The sequence below is a fragment of the Ranitomeya imitator genome, chromosome 4, assembly GCF_032444005.1.
Source record: "Ranitomeya imitator isolate aRanImi1 chromosome 4, aRanImi1.pri, whole genome shotgun sequence".
Classification (NCBI taxonomy): Eukaryota; Metazoa; Chordata; class Amphibia; order Anura; family Dendrobatidae; genus Ranitomeya; species Ranitomeya imitator.
This window is the reverse complement of record NC_091285.1, coordinates 303792591-303809008: the sequence shown is the minus strand read 5'-3', so window position 1 is coordinate 303809008 and position 16418 is coordinate 303792591. Positions and strand designations below refer to the sequence as shown.

Here is a 16418-nt window from a genome sequence, read left to right as displayed (position 1 = left end):
CTACTGAGCCCCATATGCTGTCTCTTCTTCCTTCCAAGCTGCCCTCTCTCCATATTGAGTCCACCCCATGCTGCTTCTTCTTTATATTTAGTCCAATAAATGCTTTCCCTTTTCCATTCGAAGCCCCATGCTGTCTCTTCTCCATACTGAACCTCACAATAATTTTCCTTCTCCATACTAAGCCTACTCTATGCAGACCCTTCAACATAAAGAGCTCAACTCATGCTCCCCCTTATCTATACTGAGTCCCGAAACCTGAACACTGCACCTTCTCCATACTGAGCCCCTCATGATGCCTTCTCTCATAATAAGCCAATGTTGGCCACTGTGGTTGTCCCTTCTCCATACTGAACCAACCCCATGCTTCGCTTTCTCCATACTGAGCACACCACATGCTTCTTTTCCATATCGAGCCCACCCCATGCTGCCCCTTCTAAATACTGAGTCCTGCATGCTGAACTCTCTCAATACTGAATCCTCCCTTTGCTGATCATTGTCAATACTGAGCACCCTTCTCTATAAAGAGGTGGTGATGGCGAACTCAGTCGAGGGGTTCAAGAGAGGCCTGGATGTCTTCCTGGAGCAGAACAATATTGTAACATACAATTATTAGGTTCTGTAGAAGGACGTAGATCTGGGGATTTATTATGATGGAATATAGGCTGAACTGGATGGACAAATGTCTTTTTTCGGCCTTACTATGTTACTATGTTACTATGTAACATCTACTCTATGCTGAACCCTCCATGATTCCACTGCTCCCTAATGATCCCTCTCTATTCTTATCCTTCTCTATACTGAGTGCAAAGGAAAAGAAAGGGGTAGATACTGTATGTAATTCATTATAAAAAAAAAAGGTGGCGTCATAGAGAGGAGGGCAGTTTAAATATGGTAGTCAACAAATCAAAACAGTCCCAGACGATGGGTGTGTGCGTGTGTACCAATCATCGTACGGGGGCATGGTCAAGGTCAGGGACAATCCGCAGCTTCAGGGAACCACGCCACGCCACGTCACCGGAAGTGTCGGGGACATGTGGGAGAACACATGACCCGGAAACATCAGGCACGACAGCGTGGATGAAGGAGGGACAAAATGCAGTAGGGTAAGTATAGACCGGAGTTGGAGGGGGCATGGTGTGACGCATGGGGAATATGACACTGAGGGGCAACCATGGAGACCACATCATGCACCCATGGCAACGGGAACACATGGAGGAGCAAGTGACCCGGCACCAGAAAGCATAAAGACACAGCCCAACAAGGAAAATCCAAGGCAACACTGCCACACATGCATGCCGCCATCTCCAAGTCGGATAGTGATATAGATGGAAGGGAAAAGTGGGGTGACATGTAATGGTGAAGTAAAAGGGGATAATGTTGCAAAAATAACATGTCATAAAAGGAATGGGATATGAACATGGAAAAATGGACATGTAAATAAATGGAAGGAAAGGGGTAGGTAACTGCAGAATATGAACAGAGATGGGAAAATAGGGAAATAACAAAAATATATATTGGGTAAAACATTAACTACACACCATAAATGAGAGTATATATTGTAAAATAAGAGATTTTATTAAAAACCAAAAATAACGACACACAGTGGTCAGGGAAAGGGAATACAACTTTCAGGGGTGCACAGTATTCAAGGTCCAAGTCCATTTGGTCTCACATTGTGCAAGTTTTCACTAATGTTGCTACCCCTGATTTTGGTAGTTATTTTATCAACTAGATGGTGGCCCAATTCTAACGCATCAGGTATTCTAGAATATGTATGTATGTATATAGCAGCCACATAGTATATAGCACAGGCCGCGTAGTATATACAGTCATGGCCAAAAGTATTCACACCCCTGCAATTCTGTCAGATAATATTCAGTTTCTTCCTGAAAATGATTGCAAACACAAATTATTTGGTATTATTATCTTCATTTAATTTGTCTTAAATGAAAAAAACACAAAAAGAATTGTCCTAAAGCCAAATTGGATATAATTCCACACTAAACATAAAAAAGGGGGTGGACAAAAGTATTGGCACCCTTTGAAAAATCATGTGATGCTTCTCTAATTTGTGTAATTAACAGCACCTGTAACTTACCTGTGGCACCTAACAGGTGTTGGCAATAACTAAATCACACTTGCAGCCAGTTGACATGGATTAAAGTTGACTCAACCTCTGTCCTGTGTCCTTGTGTGTACCACATTGAGCATGGAGAAAAGAAAGAAGACCAAAGAACTGTCTGAGGACTTGAGAAACCAAATTGTGAGGAAGCATGAGCAATCTCAATGCTACAAGTCCATCTCCAAAGACCTGAATGTTCCTGTGTCTACCGTGTGCAGTGTCATCAAGAAGTGTAAAGCCCATGGCACTGTGGCTAACCTCCCTAGATGTGGACGGAAAAGAAAAATTGACAAGAGATTTCAACGCAAGATTGTGCGGATGTTGGATAAAGAACCTAGACTAATATCTAAACAAGTTCAAGCTGCCCTGCAGTCCGAGGGTACAACAGTGTCAACCTGTACTATCCGTCGGCATCTGAATGAAAAGGGACTCTATGGTAGGAGAACCAGGAAGACCCCACTTCTTACCCCGAGACATAAAAAAGCCAGGCTGGAGTTTGCCAAAACTTACCTGAAAAAGCCTAAAACGTTTTGGAAGAATGCTCTCTGGTCAGATGAGACAAAAGTAGAGCTTTTTGGGCAAAGGCATCAACATAGAGTTTACAGGAGAAAAAAAGAGGCATGGCATTCAAAGAAAAGAACACGGTCCCTACAGTCAAACATGGCAGAGGTTCCCTGATGTTTTGGGGTTGCTTTGCTGCCTCTGGCACTGGACTGCTTGACCGTGTGCATGGCATTATGAAGTCTGAAGACTACCAACAAATGTTTCAGCATAATGCAGGGCTCATTGTGAGAAAGCAGGGTCTGTTCTGAATTCTGTTATCGAACTCCCTCCTGTGGTCATGAATGGTACTTCGGCGAGTTCTGTCCATGGACTCCCTCTGGTGGCTGTGAGTGGAGCTGCTGCTTCTGAGGTTCCTTCCACAGGTGACTTAGTTTATTCTTTGGCTGGCTGCTCTATTTAACTCCACTCAGATCGTTACTCCATGCCAGCTGTCAATGTTCTTGTACTGGTTCAGTTCGCTCTTGGATCTTTCTGGTGACCTGTCTACTCCAGCAGAAGCTAAGTCCCTGCTAGTTAATTATTTGTTCATTGTTTTCTTGTCCAGCTTGCTATCATGATTTTGCCTTGCTAGCTGGAAGCTCTGGGATGCAGAGTGGCACCTCCGCACCGTGAGTCGGTGCGGAGGTCTTTTTGCACACTCTGCGTGGTTTTTTGTAGTTTTTTGTGCTGACCGCAAAGATACCTTTCCTATCCTCAGTCTGTTTAGTAAGTCTGGCCTCCTTTGCTGAAACCTGTTTCATTTCTGTGTTTGTGACTTTCATCTTAACTCACAGTCAATATATGTGGGGGGCTGCCTTTTCCTTTGGGGAATTTCTCTGAGGCAAGATAGGCTTTATTTTCTATCTCTAGGGCTAGTTAGCTCTTAGGCTGTGAAGAGGCGTCTAGGCAGAGTTAGGTACGCTCCACGGCTATTTCTAGTGTGTGTGATAGGATTAGGGGTTGCGGTCAGCAGAGCTCCCACTTCCCAGAGCTTGTCCTGTGTTAGTTTAACCATCAGGTCGTTCCGGGTGCTCCTAACCACCAGGTCCATAACAGTGGTCTCCCTCAGAGGTCATGGGTCTTCCAGCAGGACAATGACCCAAAACACACTTCAAAAAGCACTAGAAAATGGTTTGAGAGAAAGCACTGGAGGCTTCTAAGGTGGCCAGCAATGAGTCTAGACCTGAATCCCATAGAACACCTGTGGAGAAATCTAAAAATGGCAGTTTGGAGAAGGCACCCTTCAAATATCAGGGACCTGGAGCAGTTTGCCAAAGAAGAATGGTCTAAAATTCCAGCAGAGCATTGTAAGAAACTCATTGATGGTTACCGGAAGCGGTTGGTCGCAGTTATTTTGGCTAAAGGTTGTGCAACCAAGTATTAGGCTGAGGGTGCCAATACTTTTGTCTGGCCCATTTTTGGAGTTTTGTGTTAAATGATCAATGTTTTGCTTTTTGCTTCATTCTCTGTTGTGCTTTTTCATTTAAGACAAATTAAATGAAGATAATAATACCAAGGAATTTGTGTTTGCGATCATTTTCAGGAAGAAACTGAGTATTATCTGACAGAATTGCAGGGGTGTGAATACTTTTGGCCATGACTGTAGGTGTACTACACGGCCTGTGGTATATACCATGTGGCTGCTATATACATACATATATATTGTAGAATACCCGATGTGTTAATATAGGCCACGCAGTAAATAACACAGCCCACGTAGAATATAGCACAGCCCACACAGTATATAGCAGCCACACAGTATATAACACAGCCCACGTAGTATGTAACACTGGCCACGTAATATATAACACAGCCCACGTAATATATAACACAGCCCACATAGTATCTAACAGTGGCCATGTAGTATATAGCACGCAGTATAGAACACAGCCATGTAGTATATAACACTGTCCACGTAGTATATAGCAGCCATGCAGTATATAACGCAGCCCACGCAGTATATAACACTGGCCACGTAATATATAGCACAGGCCACGCAGTATAGAACACAGCCCACATAGTATCTAACACTGGCCAGGTAGTATATAGCAGCCACGCGGTATCTAACACAGTCCACGTAGTATTTAGAGGTGTGGGCACCATATCCCTGTTAAAAAAAAATAATTAAAATAAAAAATAGTTATAAACTCACCCGGCGGGATCCAGCGTAGATCCAGCGAACCTCTGGCGATGCGCGCGGTTGCCGCCATCTTACGTTCCCAGGATGCATTGTGAAATTACCCAGATCACTTAGCGGTCTCGCGAGACCGCTAAGTCTTCTGGGTAATTTGCAATGCATCTCTGGGACCGGAAGATGGCGGCCGGCGCGAGCGCATCGTCGGACTACGGAAGGTGAGAAGAGCAGGTTTGTTTTTCTTTTTATTATTTTTAACCATAGATCTTTTTACTATTGATGCTGCGTAGGCAGCATCAATAGTAAAAACTTGGTCACACAGAGTTAATAGCAGCGATAACAGAGTGAGTTACCCTCGGCATAACGTGGTCCGTTACCGCTGGCATTAACCCTGTGTGAGCGGTGACTGGAGAGTAGTATGGAGCGGGTGCTGACTGCGGGGAGTATGGAGCGGGCGCTGACTACGGGGAGTATGGAGCGGGCGCCGAGCACTGACTGCAGGGGAGTAGGGAGGGACTAATCGGACTGTGGCCATCGCTGATTGGTCGCAGCAGCCATGACAGGCAGCTGCCGAGACCAATCAGCGACTTGGATTTCCATCACAGACAGAGGCCGCGACCAATGAATATCCGGGACAGACAGACAGACGGAAATGACCCTTAGACAATTATATAGTAGATGCCCCGAACCTTGAACTGAGAAAAATCACAATTATGATGAGTTTGAAGCGCCTTGGAATTGTTTTCAGGGCAGTGATGTTGTTCTCGTTTTCTGCTGCCGAAACACCGAGAACATGTTCATGGATACGTACTTTCAATTGTCTTTTGGTAAGGCCTGCATATATCTTAGGCATGGACACGTCGCAAAGTAGATTACTTAGTTGTGCATGTAATATGATGTTTGATCATATACTGTATGTCCGTGAGCCACTAGAGTTAGTGAAAGTGTTGATCTGTTCCACATTTGGACAGGCTACACATCCAACACAAGGAAAACGGCCAGTAACAGGCTTGGAGAAATCATCCAGAAAGGTAGCTAAAGAGGCTGCTGACTAGTGGCTTTTTACAAGATGGTCACATAGATTACTGGCACAACAAAATCTAATCTGAGGTTTGTCAGGCAAATATTTGGACAAAATAGGATCGACCAAAAGACTAGGCCAGTATTTTGCAAGGCATTGTCTCATGTCATCAGCTTGGGCACTGAATTTAGTAAAACATTGGACTTGATTATTGGTTGTTGTGAATTCCGTTCTTGGACTCCCTCCGGTGGTTGTAAATGGCACTTTTGTGAATTCTGCCCTTGGGCTCCCTCTGATGGTTTTGAGTGGAACTGCTGCTCCTTGGGTTTAGCTTTAGCAGCTGCTTTCACTAATCGTCTCTCCTGGCTCTGCTATTTAACCTGGCTCTAGTCTTCAGCCTATGCCACTTGTCAATGTTCTCTGGCTGGATTCACATCTCTGCTTGGATTCTCCTGGTTTCCTGACCAGTTCTGCTAAGATAAGTTCTGGCTTTGCTCATTTCAGTCCACATGTTGTGGACTTATTGTTCTGTGCATTCTATTTTTGTCCAGCTTGTCATTATGGATTTTTTCTGTTAGATGGAAGCTCTGGGAAGCAGATTTACCCTCCACACCTTTAGTCAGGTGTGGAGATTTTGTAAACTCTGTGTGGATTGTTTTGTAGTTTTTATACTGACCGCACAGTATCCTTTCCTGTCCTATCTATCAAGCTAGACTGGCCTCCTATGCTAAAATCTGATTTCATCTCTGCGTATGTTATTTTCCCCTCCTCTCACCGTCAATATTTGTGGGGGGCTATCTTTCCTTTGGGGATTTTCTCTGAGGCAAGATAGGTTTCCTGTTTCCATCTTTAGGGGAAGTTAGATCTTAGGCTGTGCCGAGGGGTCTAGGGAGCGTCAGGTACCCCCCACGGCTATTTCAAGTTGCGCTGCTAGGTTCAGGGTCTGCGGTCAGTACAGATACCACCTCCTTCAGAGCTTGTCTCATGTTGTTCCTAAACCACCAGATCATAACATTGGTATCGCTGTTATGAACAGGTAATTCAGAACCACAATGGACATTGAAGTTCAGAGCACACAAAGTGACCTGACAATTACCAAAAACAAAGGACGAGCTCTGAGACGTGGGAACTCTGCTGACCGCAATCCCTAATCCTAACACACCACACTAGAGGTAGCCGTGGATTGCGCCTAACGCTCCCTATGCAACTCGGCACAGCCTGTGAAACTAACTAGCCCTGAAGATAGAATAATAAGCCTACCTTGCCTCAGAGAAATTCCCCAAAGGAAAAGGCAGCCCCCCACATATAATGACTGTGAGTAAGATGAAATACAAACACAGAGATGAAATAGATTTAGCAAAGTGAGGCCCGACTTACTGAATAGACCGAGGATAGGAAAGATAGCTTTGCGGTCAACACAAAACCTACAAACAACCACGCAGAGGGGCAAAAAGACCCTCCGCACCGACTAACGGTACGGAGGTGCTCCCTCTGCGTCTCAGAGCTTCCAGCAAGCAAGAAAAACCAATATAGCAAGCTGGACAGAAAAAATAGCAAACAAAAAATAACACAAGCAAAACTTAGCTTATGCAGGAAGACAGGCCACAGGAACGATCCAGGAGGAAGCAAGACCAATACTAGAACATTGACTGGAGGCCAGGATCAAAGCACCAGGTGGAGTTAAATAGAGCAGCACCTAACGACTTAACCTCACCACCTGAGGAAGGAAACTCAGGAGCCGCAGTACCACTCTCATCCACCAAAGGAAGCTCATAGACAGAACCAGCCGAAGTACCACTCTCGACCACAGGAGGGAGCTTGGCCACAGAATTCACAACATATCGCGTTCCCTGACAGAGTAGAGAAGTTGATTGCGTGAGAAATGTTTAGCTCTATGAAAAACTCTCTTAACCATACGGTGGCTGTAACCACGGTCATAAAATCTAGACCTAAGGTCCTGGGCCTGTATTTCAAAGTCTTTATCAGAAGAACAAATTCTCCAGAGACATAGAAATTGACCTGTTGGGACCCAATTGATCATAAAGGATGGATGCGCAGATGAGGCCTGTAAAAGCGAATTAGCAGAAGTGGATTTGCAAAATATATCCTTCTGTAGGGTATGCCACGTTTGATTTTGACATCAAGATAGTCAATGGAAATCTGATCAGCATTTTAAGTCAGATGGATGTTAATGATGTTTTTATTGAGTAGAGATGAAGGATGCCAGTGACTCAGAGGTGCCCTGCCAGATCAAGAAGATGTCATCAATGTACCGATCCCAAAAGAGGATGCAATACATCAATGACAGCCAATCTGACAGGAAGAGGTCTCTCTCCCTTAGCCCCAAGAATAGATTGGCATAGGATGGTGCAAAGGCTGCACCCATCACTGTTCCTTGGAGCTGCTGGTAGAATGACCCATTGAAAGTATAAAAGTTGTGGGATTGGGTAAATTTCAACAGTTGAATAATAAAGGATGACATACAGTAGATGTGGAAGTGTTGGAAGATGCCAAGAAAATTTTTTGTAGCCTGTATACAATCAACATGGCATATGTGAGCATACAGGGATTCGACATCACATGACAAACAGTGTATTGTCCCCAATATGTAATCCGTCAATCTTCTTCAGAAATGTCGTATCTATTGTGTGAGAGGGAAGGCACTCCACCAAGGGTTGAAGTTTGACATCTATAAATTTATTCACATTCTCAAAGTAGTTGCCTGTACCGGAGAGAATAGCTCTACCTGGTGGTGTCTCTTTGTCCTTATGTATCATCAGCAATAGATATAGAGTGGGGATTGTAGGTTCTGAAACAAGCAGCATTGAAAATAGTTCTCTAGAGATAATACCATTGTCTTTGACCTGTGTGAGTAAATTATGAAGTTGTGTACAAAAATTGGTGGAAGGGTTGTATGTGAGTTTCTTTCAGCTATAGTGCAATGGACACTATTTAAACACCCTCAGGGTTATCAATGAAAATAGCTTGGAGGATATCCCAATATTAAAATGTAACTTTTATTAATAAGATTAAAACCTGGACAAGCAACCAAAATAACACACAACCAAAAAATCAAACGTGCTCATGTGAATCAGTGCTCAAAAGTTAAAAATGGTTCGGTCTCACCAATGATTATGGACGAGTAGTCACAATAATATTCTTCTCAGTCTCCTTTGATGAGAGTTGGTAGTCCAAATATTGGGATAGGGGGTTAGGCGTAGGGTTATTTCTTTCCTTCCCTGTCATGTCCCGTTATGACTCCTGTCCTCAAAAGGACAGGCCCCAAGTGATCCCTAACTATGGGCATCACCAATAAGAAGACATGTTCAAAATTCTCCCAATGCGTTTCATATCCAATAGCAGAGACTCATCAGGGGAGTAAGGGTACCGTCACACATAACGATATCGTTAACGATATCGTTGCTTTTTGTCACGTAGCAACGATATTGTTAACTAAATCGTTATGTGTGACAGCGATCAACGATCAGGCCCCTGCTGGGAGATCGTTGGGGAAAGTCCAGCACATCGCTGAATCGGCGTGTGTGATGCCGATTCAGCGATGTCGTCACTGGTAAGCAGGGTAAACATCGGGTTACTAAGCGCAGGGCCGCGCTTAGTAACCCGATGTTTACCCTGGTTACCGTTGTAAATGTAAAAAAACAAACACTACATACTTACATTCCCGGTGTCTGGTCATGTCCCTCGCCTTCAGCTTCCCGCACTGACTGGTGAGCGCCGGTCAGCCGTAAAGCAGAGCACAGCGGTGACGTCACCGCTGTACTTTACGGCCGGCGCTCAGTCAGTGCTGGAAGCTGAAGGCGAGGGACCTGACCAGACACCGGGAATGTAAGTATGTAGTGTTTGTTTTTTTACATTTACAACGGTAACCAGGGTAAACATCGGGTTACTAAGCGCGGCCCTGCGCTTAGTAACCCGATGTTTACCCTGGTTACCCGGGGACTTCAGGATCGTTGGTCGCTGGAGAGCTGTCTGTGTGACAGCTCTCCAGCGACCAAACAGCGACGCTGCAGTGATCGACATCGTTGTCGGTATTGCTGCAGGTCGCTTAGTGTGACGGTACCTTAAGGCAAAAGAAGGTGCCAATAGGGCACTATAGGTATTCAAGTAAATGTCCATGCATATTAGGGGTACCCCTGGGTCAGAACCGGCCCTATGTGTCTGCGGCCTAAAGTGAGTCCCGCTTCATATCATGTGGACTGGATTTTCCTGTTGGAGCGAGGAAATATTGTATATGCATATATATATAAAGAACAGACACACCTTCACATTTAAAGATTTTGAAAATTGTGCATTCACACTGAAGGCATCAAAACAATGAATTAACACACGTGGAATTAAATACTTAACAAAAAAGTGTGAAACAACTGAAATTATGATCTTATATTCTATGCTCTTCAAAGTAGCCACCTTTTGCTTTGATGACTGCTTTGCACACTCTTGGCTTTCCCTTGGTGAGCTTCAAGAGGTAGTCACCGGGAATGGTTTTCACTTTACAGGTGTGCCCTGTCAGGTTTAATAAGTGGGATTTCTTGCCTTATAAATGGGGTTGGGACCATCAGTTGTGTTGTGCAGAAGTCTGGTGGAAACACAGCTAATAGTCCTACTGAATAGATTGTTAGAATTTGTATTATGGCAAGAAAAAAGTAGCTAAGAAAAACGAGTGACCATCATTACTTTAAGAAATGAAGGTCAGTCAGTCCGAAAAATTAGGAAAACTTTTAAGTGTCCCCAAGTGCAGTGGCAAAAACCATCAAGCGCTACAAAGAAACTGGCTCACATGAGGACTGCCCCAGGAAAGACAGACCAAGAGTCACCTCTGCTTCTGAGGATAAGTTTATTCGAGTCACCAGCCTCAGAAATCGCAGGTTAACAGCAGCTCAGATTAGAGACCAGGTCAATGCCACACAGAGTTCTAGCAGCAGACACATCTCTACAACAACTGTTAAGAGGAGACTTTGTGCAGCAGGCCTTCATGGTAAAATAGAAGACACAAAAAGAGCACAGCGAGGTCAAAAATACTCTGTTGTAAAGAAGTCACAGTAAATGAGCAAGTGCTAGTCAAAAAATGAAAAAATACAGGGTATTTAGTTAATACTTTTTTTGCAAAAAAATGTATATTAAGCTGCTCCACCAATCGCCAAGGTATACCCATAATAGAGCAGTCCTATCTAATGTATATATTCCCTATCTGATGTATTTAAAAACCTGATCATCTGTATAGTACCTGTATAAGCAGGGTTCAGAGAGAAAATATCCATGTGGACATGCAGGATGGAACAGCTTTAGTGCAAATGGCCCACAGAAGAGTGGTGGACTCCCCAGTCTTGTAGAAACAAGAGAACAGTTATAGAACCAAAAACGCATGGGCTACTTGCACAGTGAACAAGTCTGTAGAAACCTGTTCACACCACCAAGAAACTTGAAGACACAAAAAGAGCACAGCGAGGTCAAAAATACTCTGTTGTAAAGAAGTCACAGTAAATGAGCAAGTGCTAGTTAAAAAATGAAAAAATACAGGGTATTTAGTTAATACGTTTTTTTGCAAAAAAATGTATATTAAGCTGCTCCACCAATCGCCAAGGTATACCCATAATAGAGCAGTCCTATCTAATGTATATATTCCCTATCTGATGTATTTAAAAACCTGATCATCTGTATAGTACCTGTATAAGCAGGGTTCAGAGAGAAAATATCCATGTGGATTTGTATTTGGTTCTATTTTTGCTTCATGGTAAAATAGCTGCTAGGAAACCACTGCTAAGGACAGGCAACAAGCAGAAGAGACTTGTTTGGGTTAAAGAACACAAGGAATGGACATTAGACCAGTGGAAATCTGTGCTTTGGTCTGATGAGTCCAATTTTGAGATCTTTGGTTCCAACCACTATGTCTTTGTGCGACGCAGAAAAGGTGAATGTATGGACTCTACATGCCTGTTTCCCACCGTAAAGCATGGAGAAGGAGGTGTGATGGTGTGGGGGTGCTTTGCTGGTGACACTGTTGGGGATTTATTCAAAATTGAAGGCATACTGAACCAGCATGGCAACCACAGCATCTTGCAGCAGCATGCTATTCCATCCGGTTTGCATTTATTTGGACCATCATTTATTTTTCAACAGGACAATGACCCCAAACACACCTCCAGGCTGTGTAAGGGCTATTTGACCAAAAAGGAGAGTGATGGGGTGCTACGCCAGATGACCTGGCCTCCACAGTCACCAGACCTGAACCCAATCGAGATGGTTTGGGGTGAGCTGGACCGCAGAGTGATGGCAAAAGGGCCATCAAGTGCTAAGCATCTCTGGAAACTCCTTCAAGATTGTTGCAAGACCATTACCGGTGACTACCTCTTGAAGCTCATCAAGAGAATGCCAAGAGTGCGCAAAGCAGTCATCAAAGCAAAAGGTGACTACTTTGAAGAACCTAGACTATAATGCATAATTTCAGTTGTTTCACACTTTTTTGTTAAGTATATAATTCCACACGTGTTAATTCATAGTTTTGATGCCTTCAGTGTGAATGTACAATTTTCATAGTCATGAAAATATAGAAAAATCTTTAAGTGAGGTGTGTCCAAACTTTTGGTCTGTACTGTGTATATATATATATATATATGTACAAAATATACGTACATTTTTTACTTACGCCTTATTCTTTCTTAATGTCTCAGTAATTTTCATATTTTTTAACTATTTTATCATTATCTTTTATTTTATTATTTCCCTATTCTGCCATCTCTGTGAATATTCTGCATTTACCTACACACTGTACATGATATATGAGTATATATATATTTTCTAAAGGACACAGATGTGTATTTCTCACAAGTCATACTGATGGTCCGTGTGGTGTGAGAGGTTTTCTTGCACCCATACACTTTCATTGGCGATTCGACAACGGATGATGGGAGCTGCCCCATAGATTAACATTGGTCCGAGTGCTATGCGATGTTTTATCTCTTAGCACTCGTCCTTATTATACGGTAGTGTGACTCCAGCCTAAGGGTAAGTTCACATAGGGCGTTTTTCTGCAGCAAAAACTAATCTTCTTGGCAGGAAAGAAGCTGCGTCTAAAACGCAGGTTTAGGTGCATATTTGGTGTTTTTCGTGCATTTTTTTTCTCTTTGTCCTTGCTAATGTCCTTGAATCTTCAGTAGCAAAAAAGCAGCAAATAATGATACCTGCATTTTTGCTGCGTTTTTTCAACACCCATTCAAGTCAATGGGTGAAAAACGCTGGAAAAATGCTGAAAGAAGTGACATGCTCTATGTCCAAAAATCGCAGCAAAGCACAAAATACTGATCACACAAAAAACCCAATGTGTGTGCATGAGATTGCTGAAATCTCATAGGCTTTGCTGGTACTGTAAAATCAGCTGAAAATTAGCATAAAAAAGCAGCAATATAGAGCATCAAAAACGCCCAGTGTGAACTTACCCTTAGGCCGGGATCACACACAGCGAGATACGGCAGAGTCTCGCAGGTTAAAACCCAGCTCTGGCACCGGCACTCCGGAGCGGAGCGTGCGGCCGCGCAGCAATACATGGAGCCGCACGCTCCGCTCCGCTGTGACGGTGCCAGAGCTTGGTTGTAACCTGCGAGACTCGGCCGTATCTCGCTGTAGTGTGACTCCGGCCTCAGAGTGATTTTTGGCCGTGTGGCCGGTGTTGTAACCACTATCGCAGTCTATCCCCAGGTCACTGTTGCAGATTTCAAACTTTGCTATGCAAAAGGGTGAAATGTACAGGTTAGGCCACATTCAAATGTCTGATTTTTTGCTTGCACCGAGTGGTCCGTGGAAAATTTTGGAGAAATGTCTGATTTTCATCTGAGGGTCGGATCAAAATCAATAACGCACGTTAATGGGTTTGTGAAAAAAAATCGAACTGCACTTCAATGACATCTGATTTTCACAGACTGTCAGAATAATGAAGGTGTGGAGACTTTTTTTAAAAAAAATAATTCTCCACGTATGAGCAAAATAACACTCGGACCACACTCTGATCAGAATAATCTGTCCAATATTCTCGTACATGAAAAACAAACGAGGCCTAATCCGCAGCAACTTTCTCCTCTACAGGTGCCCTAATGACCGGCTCAGGAAATGTTTTCAACTAATTCACGTTCCATACTGGATCTAAAATGATATTTGTTTCTCCAAATTCCCTCGCGGTCTGGGTCCTCTGTCCTGCTGTACCAGGCCGGGACTCGTTTTCTACAAGGTTATTATACTAGTTGTTGGTATGTATACCTCTTCTCACATGTAATGGAATAAATGGCGCTATAATAATAAATACTGTGACCCTGACTGACGCCACACACGATGGCGGGAGGGTCACACGCACGGTCTCCACACTGCAGGCACATTACTGCTTGCTGTGTCAGGACAGGACTCAGCCAGTGCTAGTAATATACATAACAATGCATCAGACAAGGGGAAGGGCTCTTCCTCTGCAGCATCACAGCACACACTCTGCTGCCCAGACACAAAGCATTCTGGGATTTGTAGTAGAAGTCACTTCCTTTGGTAATCTCTTCCTGACTGTGATGAGGGAAGATACTGCTGTGCCTGGTGTTTGTGCAGCTACGTAAGTTTCCCAGAGCAGAGATTCTCCAGGTAATGTCCCATGCTGGAATACTGGGCCATAGCTGACAGTGTCTGTGTGTGTGACAGGCAGACACAGTGTGCTAACAAGGCTGCACCTCTTGTAGCTGGGGGCTTCCTGGGAGGGGGCAGCTGCTGGCCTCACTGACACAGGTGGGCTCCTCACTTACCCTATGCTTACAGAGAAATGTCAGGTGCTCTTATTAATCTGTACAGTATCACCTTAGGATTAACTTTAACCCCTTTACCATCTCGGGGTTTTGCGTTTTGTATTTTTTATTGCTCTCCTTCCCAGAACCAAAACTTTTTCTTTTATTATTATTACTTTTCTGTTAGTATGGCCATGTGAGGGCTTGCTTTTTTTGTGGGACGAGTTGTACTTTTGAACAAAACTATTGATTTTACTATATCGTGTACTGGAAAATGGGAAGATAATTGCAAGTGTGGTGAAATTGCAAAAAAAGTGCAATATATATATATATATATATATATATATATATATATATATATATATATATTTTATTTATTTATTTTTTTTTTTTACTGTGTTTCCTAAATGCTTAAACTGACCAGCCATTCTGATTCTCCAGGGCCTTGGAAGCTTGCAGACACCAACCATATATAGGTTCTTTTTAACTTCTGTGGTTGAGGGGAGGGGGGAAGACGGCGCCACTTTTTGTGATCTGGGGCTGGGTGAAGGCTTCTTATTGGCGCACTGAGGTGACATTTTTACTGAAACCATTTTGGGGTAGATATGTTGTTTGAATTGTCCTTTTATTGCAATGTTGTGGCAACAAAAAAGACAGTACTTCTGACATCTTAATTTTTTTTTTCATTACGCCACTTATCGATCAAATTAATTATTTTTATATATTGAACGTGGCGATCCCAAACGTGTAATCTTTCTTATTTTAAATGGGGGGGGGGGAAAGGGGTGTAAATTGAATGTTTATATTTTGAAAAAATTCTTATATTTTTTTTAACCTGTTACATGCTTCAATTGTTTCCTTAGGAGACTAGAAGCTGCACTCATCTGATCGCTTGTACTACACATAGCTCAACTGCTGCCATGCTATGTGTAGCAAAAAATCATCATCTGCTATGAGGGCCAGCCCGGGGTGGCACTCATGGCAGATCGGTAATGATAACCACAGGGGTCTCCTGCAGTCCCCAGCTTGTCATGCCAACCCATTGGTGCCCTACAATCATATGACTGGCGCCGATGAGCTGAGCTAACAATTCTCATCCTGTTTGTGTGAGTTAAATGGCGCTCTCGGAGATTGACAGCAACATTTAACAGGTTAACAACCAAGCGTGGATTGCAATTTCACCAGTGGTTGTTAGGGACACGTGACAGCTGATCAGATCAGCTGTCATATGCTGAAAAAGGTATAGCATTGGAGCCCGCATCAAAAGGAGGTGATTTATAACATGCCTCTTAGTGATGAGCAAATATACTCGTTACTCGAGATTTCCCGAGCATGCTCAGGGGTCCTCCGAGTATTTTTTAGTGCTTGGAGATTGTTTTCTTCGCCGCAGCTGAATGATTTACATCTGTTAGCCAGCTTGATTACATGTGGGGATTCCCTAGCAACCAGGCAACCCCCACATGTACTTATGCTGGCTAACAGATTTAAATCATTCAACTGCGGCAAGAAAAACTAAATCTCCGAGCACTAAAAAATACTCGGAGGTCACCCGAGCGTGCTCGGGAAATCTTGAGTAACGAGTATATTCGCTCATCACTAATGCCTATATGTATAGGGGTTGGAGTAGATGTAAAAATATCTTTTTACATAAACATCCAAATTACTCTTTATCGTTTTTCCTGTTTAGTGTCCTCACGACAGAAGTGCCCCTACATCAGATAGTAGCTACCACATGGTTATCTTAAAGGGGTTGTTCATAAGTCTTTCTGACAAATTATGGCAGAGAGAGGTGCACGGTTTGTCACGATTCCCCTGGTCTAAGTTGTA

General features: G+C 43.3%; 1 protein-coding gene across 2 annotated transcripts in view; it reads left to right on the top strand.

The window, feature by feature from the left end:
• The first annotated feature begins 14315 nt into the window (after positions 1-14315).
• The window catches only part of SMIM30 (small integral membrane protein 30), a 30608-nt gene continuing 28505 nt past the window's right edge, over positions 14316-16418 (top strand). Inside the window, exon 1 of one of the 2 annotated variants that reach the window (XM_069764811.1) lies at positions 14316-14454. The gene's annotated coding sequence lies outside the window, so the exon portion shown is untranslated. The remainder of the gene's footprint in view (positions 14455-16418) is intronic. The other variant, XM_069764812.1, reaches the window with a different exon arrangement.